This window comes from Haliaeetus albicilla, chromosome 7 (assembly GCF_947461875.1).
Source record: "Haliaeetus albicilla chromosome 7, bHalAlb1.1, whole genome shotgun sequence".
NCBI classification, from domain to species: Eukaryota; Metazoa; Chordata; class Aves; order Accipitriformes; family Accipitridae; genus Haliaeetus; species Haliaeetus albicilla.
The window spans coordinates 17178704-17196644 of NC_091489.1; the positions used below are offsets into that span (position 1 = coordinate 17178704).

Sequence of the window (17941 nt, forward strand, 5' to 3'; positions counted from 1 at the left end):
TATATTTTTCAGACAGTTCCTCCCTTTTACTCCCTTTCTGTGTTTTATCTAGCTTCTTTTTCCAGACAAGTTTTTATACTTCACCGTGCTGTGATAAACATTAATAGATTGGGTCAATGCCTAATATCTACTTTCTGCACTACTTGTAAATAAGACATTAACGTTTTTCTAACATTTTCATTTCTTTCATGTTATAAACACAGAACATGTTTTGTTTAGTTGGTCATTGTAAGAGATTTACTTAAGATACACTGTAGGTGATACTGATTCAAGATTTCTGGTACTGTCTGATTCCACCCCCTGCTCCTCCAATCCCCAGGATTACAATTACAAACAATTCAGAACACAGGTTTAAAAAAAAAAAGGCAATTTATGGTAAAGGGATACTTAAAAATTACATGACAGTATCCTATGTGTACAATCTTTCTTTTATGTGTTTGTACAATGTTTTAAGCCATTTCCAAGAACAATGCTGTATGCTGCACAAATGTGCAGTAATTGCTTTACAAAAAATGTTTGCTTCTGTTTAATACCTAATTTTAAATAATAAAGGACATCATGTTGTTTAGCTCAGAGATAATATCATCTGAGAAAGGTGGCCATTATCAAAATAGGGGAGAAATGAGGAGGGGAGAGAATCTCATGATGATTCTTGAAAGAAGATGCATCCCTTTCTGTGTATCTGTAGAGGAAAATGAACTGCAAATGCTGAAATTTCCTAACAGTTTTAAAGTAGAGCTAATGTGTGGCATGCCTTGGCAAGCTGTATCTTGCCAATTTTTCTTCATCCCCTCAAGCATATGCCTTGCTTGCATAACCAGTTTTTTAGCCACATGGATTCACTGTTCCACACTGCACGCAGGCTGTGCAAATTTATCACTAATACTAAAAGAACATTCATGTTGTTTTGAATAGCAAATTTGATCTAAAAAAAAAATCCTGGATATTACTTTAAAAAATAAAGAAGTGATCTGGTGAGCAGTGTGGATGTGCCGCTGCGTGTGTCACCCATCTCTGCATTCATCAGCTCTGCACTCTCACAAAGAGAGAGATCTTTCCATTGTGGTAAAACTCCCTCCACATCTCAAACTACCCCTAAATGGTCTTTAGCTTGGCCAGAATACTGAAGGCCATATGGCCCTATAACATTCTGTTAATGCTCTTCCAAATCTCAGTAAAAGCCTTTCTTTCCAGCAATGCTAGTATCTTGCCTGAATAAAATTAAATTTTAGTTCCTTGAAAGAAAATGTTATCAGTCTTCTTAGCAGCTGTGAGAATTGTGCTATGCTGATTAGATGTGACACATAGAAGAAAAACTGCTCTAGCGAGTGGTATTTGTGATTCAGTAGGTGACACTCTTCTCTCTAAACCCATGCTGAATCAATGCCCCAGCAGTGTATTAGGGGACAGTATACCTTTTGCTAGCCCTGTCGTTCAGATGAAATGTAAAACCAAAGTCCTGGTCACTGGTAGTCGTGACAGGTTCCATAGCAAACTAAACCACAGGATAGGAGGTTGCCCCAGCTTCTGAGTTTGATTTATTGATGAAAAAATGTAATGGAAGAATGCACCATGACGGGTAGGTATGGTTCTCTTTCTTCCCCCTCCATGTTGTACACAGTTACTCTGTGCTGCTAGACTCCAAGAGTTCCCACGATACTACGCCTGGCAGTAGTGATGCATCGTGCTGCTTCCGAGCAGCGTGTTGATAAATAAGCTATCCAATGCATCCAGGAAGGAAACTGGGATTTTTGTGTCAAAGGAAGAGGCTGAACGGTTTACTTTGGGGTTGGACAGCGGTTGCCGTTTTTATGGAGTCGAGAATGAAGGTTTTCTGCTCTTAAGCATTGAGAGTTCTAGGTGCAGCAACGAATTTTTCCTGTAATATTGCCTTTCACTTAAGTTCTTGCTATCTTCACCAGTAGAAAACTTGCATAAGAATTTAATGTGAGCCTACATTTTTAGCATTTATACAATTGTGAAGTATTAATTAATAAAATGGTGCATACAGAAACAGGAACTATTATGACAATCCTTCTCATGTACTTACTTTAAAATTAATAATGGACTTTACATGAACTTAAAAATTTTCAGACCATTATACGGAGTGCCACAAAAAATTCTGGTTTGGGTTTGGTTTTTTTGACTGGAAAATGTTAAGTGTGAGAATGCTACTAGTTTTAAGAAATTCAGAAATTGTGTACTGAAGTACAGTTGGTAGTATTTGCAGAATGGCAAAAGAGAGCTGAATTATGTATTTTGCAGGAAGCTATTAATCTTCCTTGTGAATACCATATGCAAACAGGAATACTTCTAAAAATGAAGCAAAATGTACATACCGTATAGTCAAGAGGAGAAGGCTAGTACGAATTCAAAATGTGTATAATAGCAAAAAGATTCTTGCAGAAAATTACATTCTCACATATTACAGCATTTGACTATCTCAAAGATTAAAGCTTACTTTGTTACATTTAATACAGAGCATATGTGACTTTAAGTCTGTAAAAGTCTCTTTAGAAATGCAGTTTAGTACTGTCTCAAAGAATTTATCAGACTTTTATTTGAATTTCCAAGGATATTACTCCTTTCTCTCCCACAATTTGATCCCACTGGATTTCTTCTACCAGTGGAGGATGAGTGGACTCTTTATCCTGAATCCATCATTGGTTTTTTTGAGCTAGGCTCAAATCTGGTAAACAATACAAAAGGCACTTGCTGAGCTGCAATTTTTTTTCTTTCTTTTTTTTTTTCTTTTAAATGCACTATTGCAGAGATGTAAGTGTAGTTACTAATGAAAAATTGAACATTAAAACAGAGTGAGCCGTGGTGAGTGAAGTGATCTCCCCCTGAGCTCTGGTTCCATAGTCATGGAGATTTTTCAGACGTATTTCTTATGTAACTTGTGAAAGTTGTTATAATAAAATTTTCAGATTTTGTCAAATCTGACTATAAGGGAGGCATGGAAAGAGGGAACAAATGAAGGGGTAGGGGGAGGAGGAGGGAAAGAGGAGAGAGAAGGTGAATTATGCTTTCATGTGAACCAAAACAGACAGTTAATGGCTCTACCCATGCCAAAATTGAAGTTGTTGGTGCTTATTAAAATCTAAAAAGAGGAAAGAAGCAAAGTATGTTCTCTTCCTTCTTCCACCTGCACACACGCTTGCATCTGAGCTTATTACCATGGTCACAGTTGCTTCATAGTAAGTGACTGAATAAAAGCATGGTTGCTCTTCCCAGATCAATTTGAAGTCCTAAATTGCTGTCTAATTCTGAACAACATGCATGCAGTACCCACCCTCTTGTCCATGAGAATTACCATGTATTTCAGATGCAGCCAAGCTTCCCATCAGTTTAGTTAAAGCAGCTTGTGCAAATTTATCTAAACCAAGCGTGTGTAGAAGCGTGTGCATGTGTGAAAATGAAAAATCTTGTCTCTGAGCAGCTAATCCTCAGTGGTGGGGGACTAAGCACGGTTTCTGTTGTTTTTTCTATGAAAAATAATCAGTGGTGTTTCCCTATAGGCCATTTTCCAAATGCTGGGGAAGAAAAGAAACATCATATTCCTTTCCCTACTGTCTCTTCTCTTCCAGTATTTTGTTATTGCTGCTGCTGCTGTTGTTAACAAGTACAAATAACAATGTTACATTATTTGGCTGCCTTGGCTTTTTAGGAAATCTGCAAATTATGAATAATCTCTGTTCTTGAGCATTAAAAAATAAACAACAACAACAAAACCCAACCCAACAAAAAATCAAACCCCAAACAAGCAAATAAAACATTCAGCTTGGTTATCTGTTAATTGCTCTGGTTTTTTTTACGGCCTGAAGAAGGCCCCAAGGCTAACATGCCACTTATGAGCTAACTTCTACTTGTAGTATATGTCTTACAAGCCTGTCTCACTATTCTGTTTTCATTTTCTTGCCTATTTGCTGATGCAACACAACTGTAGAGTTGACTTCTTTGGGGGCTGTTGTGTGGGAGATACCAAGGTTGGAATTTTTTTGTGGTTTTTATATTATTTTTTTTTTAAGTTACAGGAATAAGGAATTAAGCCTTCCAAAAAACTTTAATTTGTCTGATAAAGGACAAGTAGGTTTGGGTTTTTTTCTGTGATTTTTGGAACATAGAGGCTGTAGAAGCCAAGGCATAGCAAGACAGTGATGTACGTCAGCTCCTTTGTGTAGGATAGACAGAACTGAAGTTTAGATCCAAGCAGAGCACCCTCCTGAGCCCTCAGCCCAGCAAACAATGTGCCTTACCAGGACTGGTTCCATCGAAGTCGGTCTGGAGCAGCTGCAGGTAGAAGTCAAGGTAAATACTAGTACCATTTAGTCCTAAAGAATTGATTTAATTATTGCTGTACAACAAAAAGTGTAGAATAGGGCAGGTTTTCAGGCATAGAGATTGTCAGAATATTAAACTATTAGGGAAATGTTGTTCTTTGGGACTTTGGGAAGAGTACTTAAAAAATTCAGAAGAGAGTTACTGCCAGCAAGTTTTCATTTATTAATTGCATATATTTACAGCTCAGATACCATGGTTATGCTGTTAATTCCAAAGACAGAGCCATTCACTAACCTGTCATTTTGCACCAAAAATATTTTTTGTCCTCTTCTGTTTGTGATTAAGCATATAACTTCTAATATATCCCTGTTTATGGGAATATATTTTCTAACAAATGTAGCTGAAAAGTGAGTATGAATGAGTTGCAGTCTTCCCTTAACCTTTTCTCTCTTTTTTTTTTCTTCCTTTCATTAATGGACTGTCCTACCAGGTGCTGTGTACTGGTCACTACGTGCACCAGCTGGGGAGTGTATGTGAAATGAAAATTGAGATGTTGATGACTTGAAGCAAACTGGATCATTAGCAGAACCTTCCCTTCTCGTTTTACTCTTCTTCTAGATGCTTGTGTAAAAGCAGAGGAGGAAAAAATGAAATTTTCTTCACACTTTATTCAGTGAAACACTGTAGCTGTGCAAGTACTACTGGGGGGAGGGAGGAGAAGAGAGAGAGTGTGTGTGTGTGTGTGCGTGTGCACGTGCATACACACAAAAGGAGTAGAAAAATGGAAAATTCCGTGTCATCACATCTTGCGAAGCTGTATTCCATTGCTTTAATACATACCAAAGCATAAAAGCAATGCCAGGTATTAAGAGATTTAATAACATTAATGTTTTGCATCTCACTTTGAAAAATACCACTTATTTTAAACATAACAGCTTTTGTGAATAATTGTGAAAATTAGTTTTCCTGTCTTTATTGCTGAAAGCTGACTGGATTATATGATTTGGGGTCTTTTTGATTAGTTGGAAATATGCTTTTTCCTGTATTATGCAAACAAAATCTGTTTTTACACAGATTTACATTAAGGCCATAACATACAAACTCTATAGAAAGCACAGTGTTTGTTTGCTGGTTTTTGTAAAATGCAGCAGATCTAGTGCAGCTGTCAATTTTTAATGCTGCGGAAGTGCAGTGTGGAGGTTCATTGTGTGCTGGGACACGCGCACTTTGCAGGCTACAGCTCGTTACTAAAGATGATTCTATCTCCGTTGTGGAACTCTGTGGATCTGGTTTTGCTCACTTGTGGTTTTGAGATTTTGCCTTTGCGACATGGAGGTCTGCATGGTTTTTCAGTAAGGTAACATGGACTTACAGAGTTGGTACTGAGAGACGCAACACAAGTTTTAGCTTTTGAAAAGTGGAGGTTTGTACGTTGTGTTAACTGAGATCTGTTGAGGAGAACTACATGTATGTGTGTGTATGTATACATAAAGAAAGCTATTTTACCAATAACCTAACATTTGCTACCATTTGACCGAGCTCAGAATTTGCATTGAAACATGGGTGCAGCAAGGCTAGGGAACAAAATCCAGCCAGGCCAAATGGAGTTAATTCCTGTAATTGAGACTCAGAGCCTTGTATTCGTAATGTTAGTGTCAGCTGCCTTTTGTGAAGACAAGTAAATTATGTGCCCTGTAGAACAGAGATGATTTTCCACTGAAAGGTAGTTTGTGAGATCCAAAGCCAAATTTAATGTAAATCTCCCTCACCTTTGTAGTCCTCATCATCCTTCCCTGCCTAAAATAGCCTCCAACTTGTGAAGTGCTTTGAACGGTAGTTTCTGTTAAAGAAATGCATTAAGAAATTATTTTTATATGCATATATATAGACACACACACAGATGCTAATGCTGTGGAGGTGAGAAGACATCTGCCTGATAGCTCTGAGCTGTCATAGTTGGATTTGAATTAACACCGTTTCTGTAGTAAGTTGTCTTGTGTTTTACTCCTGTTTTGAAGAGCTTGTCTTCATTATTAGCCCAAGAAATCTGGCTGTATAGTCCAATAGTTACTTTACCCCTTTAAAATAGGATTAGGTTGAAGTCATTGCCTTCATATTTAGCAATATGTCCTTAAAAACAAGCAACCCAAGAAAGAGCCAGAGCAAGTTTTTTCTTCCTATTTAATTTGACCCATCAAATGAAAAAGTTATTGCTGTTACTCTTGATAAAAGTATAACTGAGATGGGGGAGGGAAGTTAAAATAAAATTAATCTTTGTGAACTGCTTGTGACTTCTTCTTCTTCTTCTATACAGCATCTCTCAATGGATAGGACTGATAAACCTATGCATTTTTTTTTCATTTTAAGATGATGTAAATGGCTTCAGTTTCTCTGAGGTTTTTTTTTTTCTCTGAAGAACATATTTTGTTAAGGAATGAAATACTGGCAGTCATTCCAAAATTTTGGTAATACTTTAAGAGGTATTTACCTTACCTTAGAAATAATGCTGAATTCAAATTTTGGGAAGTATCATGATTTAAACAGTCCAAGTAAATTGTATTTTGCACTTAGTCGGTTAATGCATGTTTAACCAAGGTATTCCCATTCTTCCTCTGGTAAGGTAAGTGCGAATTAATCAATGTAACCAGTTTTAGTAGTCGTTCATTCCTTCTCCTAAGGCAAAAGTTAAGATAGTTGTTTTATCTCAAATGCCAAAATGACTTAACCTTTCAAACTGTGTTTTCCAAGACTGAAAGGCTGGCTTTTCAGTAAGAGGCTTCCTGGACACAGACTCTGTCCAACAAAGAGTGTAGTCTTCACACCCCTCCCCCTTCTTGGCATGTGTTTTGGGCTCTGTTAGCTTGTAATAGCAGCACCAAAGCCTCGGGGTGCCATTGTTGCTCTGGCCCAGCTCAGTAAGGGAAACAAGTGACAGGTGCAGGAACTGTGCTGCACCTGGAATCCTCTGCTTCCTAGCTAACGTCTGCACTGAAACAGGTCCCCTGCTCATAAAAGGTATTATTTTTTTATATATTTATATAAATATATATATACACGTGTGTGTGTGTACGTATCAATATCAGTATTTGGGTGGTTGGCTTATAAGGGACATATCTGAGGGAAGAATTTTGAGTGCTTTAGGGCTCAAGTTCATGTTCTTGCATTCTGGGACCAAATGTGCATGTGCAGAAGTCCTATCTTGAGGTGCCATTTCAGAAACACCTGTGAAGTCCAGTCCCACTTATGTCTCTTCCAAAGCAAGGAGCATGCTGAAAGTAAACAAAAAGAGCCAAGTTAAGCTGTAGATATCTTTGCTGCAGGATGTTGCAGGTGCCAAAAAAGTACGTGGGTTCAAAATAAAGATTGGACAAATTAGTGAAAGAAAACTCCATCAAATGCTATTTAGTACAAAGATGTGTGACCTCTGGTTCAGCATATCTTAAATTACAAATCACTGAAGATTGGGAATATATCTTAAATGGATGTATACAGCCAAATAAACCACATTTTTTAGCTTGGTGGGTGGCTGAACTTCTGAGTGAACCCATATGGAAGCACAGAAAGCCAGAAAATTTTATTTCCTCAGCAGTATCTGCAGAGGAACAAAACAAACATGACCCTGTTTCAGGTTGCTCTGCCCAGTATTCTGGATTACTTGCTTGAGCTGAAAAGAAGTGGGCCTCTGCTAAGTTTGCTCAGGTTGCACTTGCTCTCCCTCTCTGCCTGGAACTCACAAGAAGAGATTTTCTCCGTGCTAATTCTCCCCACACTCTGGGGATCGTTGAAGGATCCATGCAGTCTCTTCTCTGGCTGAGGAGTAGGTCCTTCAGTGAAATGTCAGTCTGGATTACTTATCTGTTACAGCCAGTGTCCACCTACCCTCTGTGTTATTTTTACAAAGAAGCCGATAGTTGTCTTCATGTCTATATAATCTTGGCCAAGAGGAAAGGAGAGATCCAGGGCCTTGTGGTGGACCATTAATTAAGTACTTTTCAGGACAAGGTAACTTCTAGGACACAAGCTAAATTTTCCCCTGAGGCCATGTCAGAACACCATTTGAATCTCCACAGCTTATCTACTGGTGTTCTCCTCTAAGGGCTTGAGGCTTCCTTTTGTGTCTTGCATGTTTTGTGATCAAGACAAAAAAAAAAAAAAAAAAAAAAATCTGTCTGGAGGACTCCCTCTGCTTTCTGGATCTGTGAATAGAAACTTAGTGCCTGGTGCTCTCAACACCGACTGTCGCTAGTTAAGTGATGCTATGAGGGTCAGTTAGGACAGTGGAAGCATGTGATGACCCAGGCATGTTCCACCATAGCTTGGGCAATGCCAGTACATTTTCTCTCTCAAGTTTTTTTCAACCTGTTACCTAGAGGTTTTTTTTCATATGTTTACCAAGCTTTGCACCTTGTTGGAGCCTGACTGATTGATGCTGGTTTGGGGAGAGCAGAGCTTCCATCTTCCATGGACTCTGGAATCCTCCTTTAGGTAAGTGGTATTTTGTGGGAAGTACAAATTGGAGCTTACATGGAGAGGCATTGAAAGGAGATGGAAAGGTTATTTACTTGTAGCCATTCTGCCTCCAAGGTGTGTTATTCTGCTATATTTTCACAAATCATCCTGTTATTCCTGTCCTTGGAGTCCCTTAGAAAAAAATTTCTCAAGTTAGGAACGGAAGGGGAGGAGCACGTGCAATTGATTTTGTAGCTGCATGCAGGGGACGTGGAGGGGGTCATGTTTGTCTCCCTCCTCTGCAGATACTGCTGAGAAAGTAAAATTCTTAGGCTTTCTGTGCTTGTATATGGTTTTGCTCATGATGAGAATATACACATAGACGATATTTGTACAAGAACAGTTACCTATAACTGTAAAATACAGTTAAAAACAATTATTGAAGAATTTTATGCTTGAACATTTTCAAATAAAAGCCATGTTTATGAAAGGTTGTGGGAAACCTAATGAAGGGTATTTCATTCTGAGGGAATAAATTAGCTTTGTTACAGGTTTCTTGTTTCAGAAATTGGTCCCATTGTGCTATGGAGCATGTAGAGCTCTGTTTGTAAATCTCTTGATGCATGGTAGAAGATGAGAACTTCGGTAGGTTGTTGAATCGCTAAGCTGAAACTTCTTTGGCTTTCTTCGTATTGATTTGGGTGCCTGGCTTTTGTACAGTATTAAAACAATTCCAGTTTTCTAGTCCCTGAAAAAGACTCAGCTTCCTCAAATGACCATGAATTCTCACTTTTGCTTGTATCTACTATAGTAGGTTTCTTTCAGAGAAACCTTACTAGGGAGTCTGTATAGTCTGTATAAGGATTTTCCTTGCATACAGTGGCTTGGTGTGATCAGCAAGTAAATTGTTTCTCTTTTGGGAGTGTTTCCTACCCCGATGTGAACAGTGGTGATACCACCAGTTCAAACTAGGGAGAAAAAGGGAAATATCCAGGAGCAGTGGCAATTCATCTCAATGTTCTTCTCTAAAAGTGCCCAAGGTTTTATCTGCCTAACCTATCTACTGCTTGTTTGCTGGTCATTCATTACTAAGGAGTTTTAAGATACTTAAACTGAATTGTAAATAACCCATTTTGGTATTGTTCTCATGTTTCTTCTTTACCCATGACTTTATCGGAAGTACATTTTCAATGTTCTGTATGGTGAAATAAGCATATTTGGTTTTTTTTCTTCAAGAATTGTTGTCCAGTCTGTTAGTTATTAGTTCCTCCACGAGAAGCAGCACCATGCCTTTCAGTTTTCTTCTGATATGGGTTGCATTTGGAGGACTGCGTTAACTGGCTTAGTCTCCTGTTTCAATCTTGCTTTATTAAGTTGATGATATTGGGACTGACACTCTGCTAATGACAATTTCATTTAGTGGTAAGAGGAAGGGAATGGAAGGCAGCACTCATCTAATCATGCAGGCATTCATCTGGGCTGGCTCCTTTCACATGTTCTGTATTTTCATACGTTTTAAGAGGATTGGACCAATATGTCAAATATTTATGCATATAGACCTTATTTTCCCTTTCAAGTGTTAGTTCCACAGTGTGGAAGGAGATGTGAAGAATTCCTATGGGGCAGTACAGGCTGTCTTAGAACTTTTTAAAAGCATTTCTCAGGGCTTTGTGATTGTGTGGGTTAAACGTTGCTGTTGGATCTTGGAAGATTTGGAAATAGAGATTTAGTTACCAACAAAGGAATTTTCTGGCTTTTCTAGAGTTTTGGAAAGCTTATTTTCAAGGAATTGGGGTCACTTTCTGTTTAACAAGCACTGAAAGGGATGGCATTTGTTTTTTATGCTTTGTATCTCATAATGGTCTTGTTGGCAGTTCTAGAAAATCATACATATGAAGCATTAGTGTTTTCATTTGAAAAGATCGTAAGCCAATATAGTCTACATATTAGATGTTTGGTTTTTTCAAGTATAAACAGATCATTTGCTTTCTGTACATGAGCTATAGCTGCATGATTTTTCAATTGTTACTGCCCACATAGTACAAGACTGCAAAAAATATCTTCTGCTGTATTTAAAGTCACATCTGCTGCTTACAAGTCATTCTATCTGAACTTATATTTGTCCATATTAAAGTACTGATAAAGTGCAGGTGTTCTTTTCCAAAAGATGATGGCCATTCATTTGTGGTTTTCCCCCCTACGTCAGAGAAGCTTAGTAGGTTTTTCTTCCTCTGTGTCTTTTAGTTCCTGAAGCCTTTTTTTTTTTTTTTCCCCCTTTTCTTTTCTTCCTTCCCCCTGACCCTTAACACTGACCATTAGTTGAGTTAGTTTGTATGCCTCTGCAGGCTCCCTAAAAGTGACAGATCATCATTCCTATAGGGCTTCCCATAGCTCTTATGCGGAAAGCAAGTACAGTGGGTGAGATTCTGCACTGTGCCTTTAAGGGCTTGTCATCAAAGAGTAGCATTCTTAGCAAGTTAACTACCATGAGGTAATATGATGAGGATGAGATAATTTGGGTTTTTCAAACAACTTAGCAGGTCAAGGTAACCCTTAGGTTCCTCTAAGGATTTCAAATTTTGTTAAATCATTTGAGAACTACACGATTGTGGCTAGAAATTTTACCTCATGTTGGCCATCCCGAACACAGTGCACAACTCGCCCTTGCTTGCCGCCTTCCCCGACTGCAGTAGGGCTGAGATAGGATTCCTGGAAGAAACCCATAAATTGTCTCCTGCAATCTATATGCCTAGGAGGCCTGCTATAACAAGAAGGAGCTCTAGTACTTTTAAAGCCACTGCAGTTGATTTCTCCCTGCATAAAGGGCCTAGATCAAGCTAAAGGTATTACCTAACGATTACGCAGCGCACTGGGTTCACCATTTTTTGGTGAACACAGCAGAAGGAGCGATTGTTGCTGCTGCCCTGTATGGGGGTAAGGCAGAGGCAGAAGCCTCTGGGAAGCCTGGCTGCCGGCTCCCCAGGCATTTGACTTGGGAGTTGCTTCAGGGTTTTCATGGGAGGGTAGAGGGGAAGAGGAGATGAGGATAGAACAGGGACTGGATTTTTGTTTCTTGGACTATTTAAGAAAATGAGACAACAACAACAAAACTCTTCAGCCTCCACATTCCAGTGCTTGTAGGGGGGCATTTTTTAGCTCTTGTAAAATGGAGGGGGAGGGATGTGAGAATAATGATCCAAGTACCTACTACAGGTTCACAAACTAGAAGATGTATAAAAAGAATCCGAAGTTGTTTCCTGAAAGTTCCAGGTTTTGTAAAGCTTTTTTCTTTGTTTTGAGCCCAAACATAGGATTTTTGAGTGCTTCCGCTTGGTAAAACTGACTCCAGTTCTGGCAGAAGGCAAGAAACATGATTATTTTTGGCATTTCTTGAGAATCTTTTTTTCCTCTGTTTCTAATACAACTCTTTAGAGCCACCCCTGCGCCTCTCAAACTTAGAGAAAAGTTCATTTCAAATTGTGGGAAAAACAGCCCTTGTACAGTTAGAAGTAACAGTTAAATTAGATTCTGTCGTATATATGCACATGCAGTCCTTACCCAGTTTGTCTCTTCTCCTCTTTAAAGCAGAGGTGATTTTTATTTTTCTTCAATTCCTTTGTGGGAAAATGTGCATTAAGTGGGATTAATATGGCCAAATGTTTTGGGTCGGTCCTGACAATTTGTAAATGTGGGCTTTGTTTTCTGTTTGGGTGGGAGTTTATATTAATTTTTTCCACAGCAATAACTGGAACCAATCTAAGTATCAGATTCAAATAGAGCTCTGAGTATTTTTAATGCAATTGTCACGTAGCTTCTGTAGCACCATTGCCCAATAAATATATTTTCCCTTTCTAGTCTCTCCATATTTAAGTAATTGTGCCAGTATTTGGTTGTAACCACTTATCTTTTTGTTTCAGAGATACAACCAGAATTTTCAAACCTAGGTCAAATTTAGATATGCAATGGCCTAATTTTCAGAGATGTGAAATTAATTGAAAATGTGAGTGCTTATCATTTCTGAAAATTAGGCCAATTATTTCAGTGACTAAATATGAACATAGGTATCTAATAGTAGGCAATCCGGTTTGAAAAATTCGTAACATTGTCTTTTATATCTTGGAATCAATTCCTTGGTTGTCTACGGTGGTCTCAAGTGTTAAACATCAGTGAAATTAATTTGTTACGGCGCGTGCACAGGAAAACGTCTGGACATTTTAAAAATAAACAGCTACAAAGGACTGAAGTTTTATCTGACACTTTTCAGTATCAGAACAAAGAGCACGAATGTTTCGTTTGTCTTCCACCTTTGCCTGTTACAGTCAATTAGGACTCTATTTACCGAACTTAGCACAAGTCTTTCCATGTGCCTTTTACCTGGTCTCCGCTTTCTTCCAGTCCTTGCCGGAGCCGCCGTAGTCCCACCCTCTGTCCTCCCTCCCAATCTTTCATCTGTAGTTATTAGGGGGTTTTATTGGGGGCGGGTAGAGCAAGGGAGCTGAAGGGCTGCGCTCGTTTTTAGCTTGAACACTTGATCTCGCCTGGCGTGTGCTTGTTGGCTCCCGGTTCGCTCTACAGCCTTTTAAGTTTTAATTCATTTCCGTGTGTTTTCCCGACGCAGGTAGCACAGGCCTTACCGAATCTAACGTGAAGGCGAACCTGCGTGTCGAAAGCCCCTTCGGGCGAGGGGGGGGTGCGTGTGGAAAAGGCGGCGGTGGCTGAGGGGGGCGGCGGTTGGCTGCCGCGCGGGCCGCGGCCTCCCTCCCTCCCCGCGCGGGCCCCTGCCTCCCGCCGCCGCCGCTCGCCGGGCCGGCCTGGCCTGTCAGCGCCGGCGTTAATCGTTCGCCGGCACGGGAATTTATCCGTTTGCGTCGGTTGCCAGGGCCGGGTTTTTGAAAAGGGACTCGGGAAACGTGAGGGAGAGAGAAGGACAACCCCCTGCTCAGATGCGCTCATCCCCTGCAAAATGTTATCGCGTTGGAAATCTGCCGTCGCTTTAAATAATTGGAGCGGTTTAAATTAACCGTTTACCTTTCGAGGGGCCGGCCCCCTCGGAGGGCGGCGGGGAAGCAGAAGGGGACGCCCGCGAAGGGGAAAAGCGTCAAAATCCGCCCCGCAGGACCGAAAAGTGCGAGGACTTAAGTTAAGCGGGGCTTCCTCCCCCCCCCCCCCCCCCCCAAGTTGGCAGGATTAAAAGGGATTTTTGGCAGACGATGTGAGGCACCCCTCGGCAGTTCTGAGCCCCCGCGCAACAGCCGCTCGACTACAAAGGTTGAATTAAAAAAAAACAAACAACGAAAACCCAAACCCCCAACAACCGACAGCGAGAGGGGGATTGCGACACCGAAAGCCGTCTTGGGAAAGCGAGCCCCAGCCGATTCCCGGCAGGCCCCGCGCGGCGCGGCCCGGCCCGGCCCGCCCCTCCCCCGCCGGCTCCGGAGGCTCCGCTGCGGCGCGGCGCGGCCTGGCCTCTCCTCTCCTCTCCTCTCCTCCCCCCGCCGTTCCCGCTCCCCCTCCCCCGCACGTAGGCGCTTGGAAAAAAAAAAAAAAAAAAAGCCCTTCCAGCCTGACTAGAAAATCAGCCTTGTTTCCTCAGAAACCGCAGCTGCTGCGAGCAGAAAACACGTCAGGCTGGCCCTCCAACACGCACAGATGTGCCTTTGTAAATCCACATAAATGCTGAGGAGGATTGCGTGCTGAGGGCAAACACCCTCCCCGCGGAGGACGGGGCCGAGGCAAATGGCAGGCGGCTTCTCCTTGCCGAAGGCGCCCCCCCTCCCCCCCTTCGGCTTTTAGTGACCCTTGTTTAATTCCTCAGAGTGGCTTAAAGAGCAGCGAAACCTGCAGGCGGCCTAAATACGGAAACTTGGAAACTCGTGGAGAGAAGCCCGCTCCTCGCAGGCCAGCCTCGCCCCTGCCTGCGGGGCTGAGCGCCTCTGGGAGGCCCGGGGGGTCTGCTCGGCCTTTGGGGCTTTTGGGGTTTTTTTATCTTTTCTTTTCTTAGGTCGTGTGTTAGAGGGATAGGCAGCAAAGATACTGATCTTATTTCTGAGAGGACTTGGAAAGTGGGAGAAACACGGAGGAGGGAGTTTCTGCTGACCTCGGAGAAAGCTTAAAATAAAACGTTGCATTAAAATTTACTGTAAGGCAAGGAGCGTTGTTTATCATGCCCTCGCCGGCTGTAACTCCACCCTCAACTGCTTTTTCTCTGTTTCCATCTCCCTCTTTTCTCCCGTCCTCTTTCCCCACACTCGCGCTCGCTCTCTTTTTAATATAACTTTTCAGGCTGGATGAGTTGCAACTCGTTCTGCGTAATTAAAATGAGTGGATGATGGTTGAAAAGGGATGGAAAATAAGGCCGGGGGGGGTGGGGAGCAGGAGGAGGAGGAGGAGGGCGGCGGGAGGAAGCCGAGCGGGCTGGGCCGCTGCTGCTGAAGCAGACAAAAACAGGTCTGGTCGCGCGGCGGCGGGGGAGGGGCGCGCGGGCCGCCATTGGCGCGCGGCGCGGCGGGGCGCGGGCGCAGCTGCGGGAGCGGGGCGCAGGGCGGCAGTTGCCGCGCCGGCAGGCCGCCGCCATTTGTTCGCCCGCCGCGGCCCGGTGCGGGCTCTGCCGCCCCGGCTGGCGGGAAAGCCCGCTCGGGGCCTTTCGGGGGCTCTTGGTTGTTTTTTTTTTCTTTTTTCCTTTCCTTTTTATTTTCAGCCACGCACAAACGAGGATCGCAAAGCGACACCCCCCCCCCCACCTGGTGTTGTTTACTTCCTTCTCTTAACAATGGCTTTACAGAATTGTTTTACATTATTTTGGTACTTCCTGCAAATCTGCCCGAGATGGCTTACTTGGAAAAATAGTTCTTCCCTTCTACAAAATCCAGCGTATCCCGGACAGTACGAGTTACATGCAGAAAGACCTAACCTACTTTAGTGCTTATTTTTATTTGACAGTTTAGTTAAGAGCTGGCCCGACTGACTTTTTTTCTTTTTTTTTTAAATCCACTTTTCTAGGGTATGGTTTTAAGGGCAGAGCTACAGTTGTCCCTGTAGCCGCAGCAGCCCGTAATCTGTGATCTGCAACTTGGGTTGCTTTTCACTCGGCATATAATTCTGTTTATATTAATAAGAGGCAGCTGAGCCAGTGAGCATGTAACTGTTGGGGTTATCTGCGATGCACAGGGGCAGGCGTGTTGTAGGGAACCCGGCGAGTGGAGGAGAGGACATAACTGCGTAGGCATACGCACGTACCTTTGTTGCTTTGGTGGGGAGAGACTCTGAACCAGGATACTAATTAACGTAACAAATATTTGAGAAGACAAAAGTTGCATGTTTAAAACTTCAAATGCATCTGATTAGACTTGAAGCTAGGACCAGTGTTTCTTAAGCTTGTTTATTTTTATGGTAAGTAAAAATAAAGGATTTGACAGTGATTTGGTAGATGTTCAAGCAGTTCTTGATTTCAGGAAGCTATTGCTTCCTAGTACGGAAACAAGTTTTCAAATTGAGCTCTACCAAATATACCCTGGTTGGTTTTTTTTCTTTCAGAAAAGACAAATGCAAACTAAAAAACAACAACAACAAAACAAAACAACAAAACCCCCCCCAAAACAGGACCCTCCTTGCTTCCCCATGTGCTGTACTTCGCCCCTCCCCCCCCCGCCCTTAACGAGTAGGAGGGACAGAAGTTCTGACAGGGCAGGTACTGATTAGTTGCTGTCAGTCTGCACAGATTAACACCTATTTTTAGGTTTTTGAACCTCTTGAGTAATACTAGTTAAATTGGCACAGGTTAATAAGTTGGGGTCCACAGAGCCTCTTAACTGTTCACTGTGAAATTTGAATTAAAGAGACAGTCTCACTTTGTCAAAACGATGGAAAACGTTTATGTACCAAACATTTACTGCATGTCCGTGTTTGTGTGCACGCGTGTACACACACAGACCATACATAGGTCTGGAAAACAAAAATTGAAATTAATTACTTTGGGCATGTTAACACAAACACCTGTAAAGTCAGAGGATCTTTGCAGAATAAATCTGCAGTGAAATAGGTTCTGAAAGGAAGCATCTTCTCTCTTCACTTTTAATACAAATGTTGCATTTAAAAATAAAGCTTAATCTTTGTTTTTTCATGCGTTTTCTCCCTGTCCTCCCCCCATTATATCATTACACTGTTACACTGACACCCACTGGTAAAAGTTGATCTGAGATCATGGTTGTAAATGGAGCCTCTTGATGAAGGGATAGCTATTAGGAAGAAAAAATAAAATGAGGACCAAAGAATAGCTTATTCCCCTTCCTCCCCCTGAAAAAAAAAAAAAGCCTTGCAATGTTCTTCTTTTTTTTTTTCTTTTTTTTTTTTTTTTGAGGACTTTGTGTGTGGATGCTCCAAACGTAAGGGAGGCTGCAGTGTTTTTCTCTAAAAACGTAACAACATAGAAATAACCGCATTAGAAGCAGTTTATTTCTAGGCATTTATATGTTTGGGGACAGACAACAGGCTGGCACAGAGGAGAACAGGAGAAAGTAATTAGTATGTTAGTAACTGCTGTGTTTAACGCTGTTTCCCAGGTAAAATAACTTGAAGAAAAGCAGAAATAGCGGTCATAGAAATATATTTGTGTGGGCACTGACCTGATTGTATCAAAGCGGAAATGAATGCCAGCGCTGTGCAAGTCTTATTTAGTCTGTTTACCATTTAATTCAAAGTTGTCAGTGGTCTTGAAAGCCACTTGTGTTGGAGAAACAAGGCTTATTTTATTGAAATCTACCACGGCACCAAAATCTTGTTTGTGAGAGTGTCGTTCCATAGCCCTGCCTAGCACAAGAACAATACCACGCAATTACACTGTTTCAGGCTCTGAAATAGGCTTTCTTCCAAGACACCCTCCCCTTATATTATCAGACGTGTTCCTATTAATGAAATGATTGATTGAAAATCTTCCTGTGTTTATGTTGTTTGGGCAGCAGTAGCTTGGATTTCCCCTGTCTAGACTAAAATTGTATCCAGTGGAGATGCATGGGACAGCTGTTTGTAAACTCAGGGTGAGACATAACAAATGAGCTGCAGCAAAACCTGTCCATGACTGGCTTCTGTATGAATACAGTGATATATTCTTTGTTTTAAGGGAGAAGGGGAGCCTCAATAGAAATAAATACAGAAACAAAATGGACTCCACAAAACATAAAAGTGTTGAAAAGACCTGCCAGGGCTGCACGGT

The 17941-nt window shown here is 41.5% G+C and overlaps 1 protein-coding gene and 1 long non-coding RNA gene across 11 annotated transcripts in view; both read left to right on the forward strand.

The window, feature by feature from the left end:
- The window catches only part of ARID1B (AT-rich interaction domain 1B), a 337909-nt gene that overhangs the window by 158146 nt on the left and 161822 nt on the right, over window positions 1-17941 (forward strand). The gene's annotated exons all lie outside the window — the stretch shown is intronic.
- On the forward strand, window positions 12010-14870 carry LOC138685847 (uncharacterized). The gene is made up of 2 exons (XR_011325229.1): window positions 12010-13830; window positions 13866-14870. It is a non-coding gene; the product is annotated as an uncharacterized lncRNA (long non-coding RNA).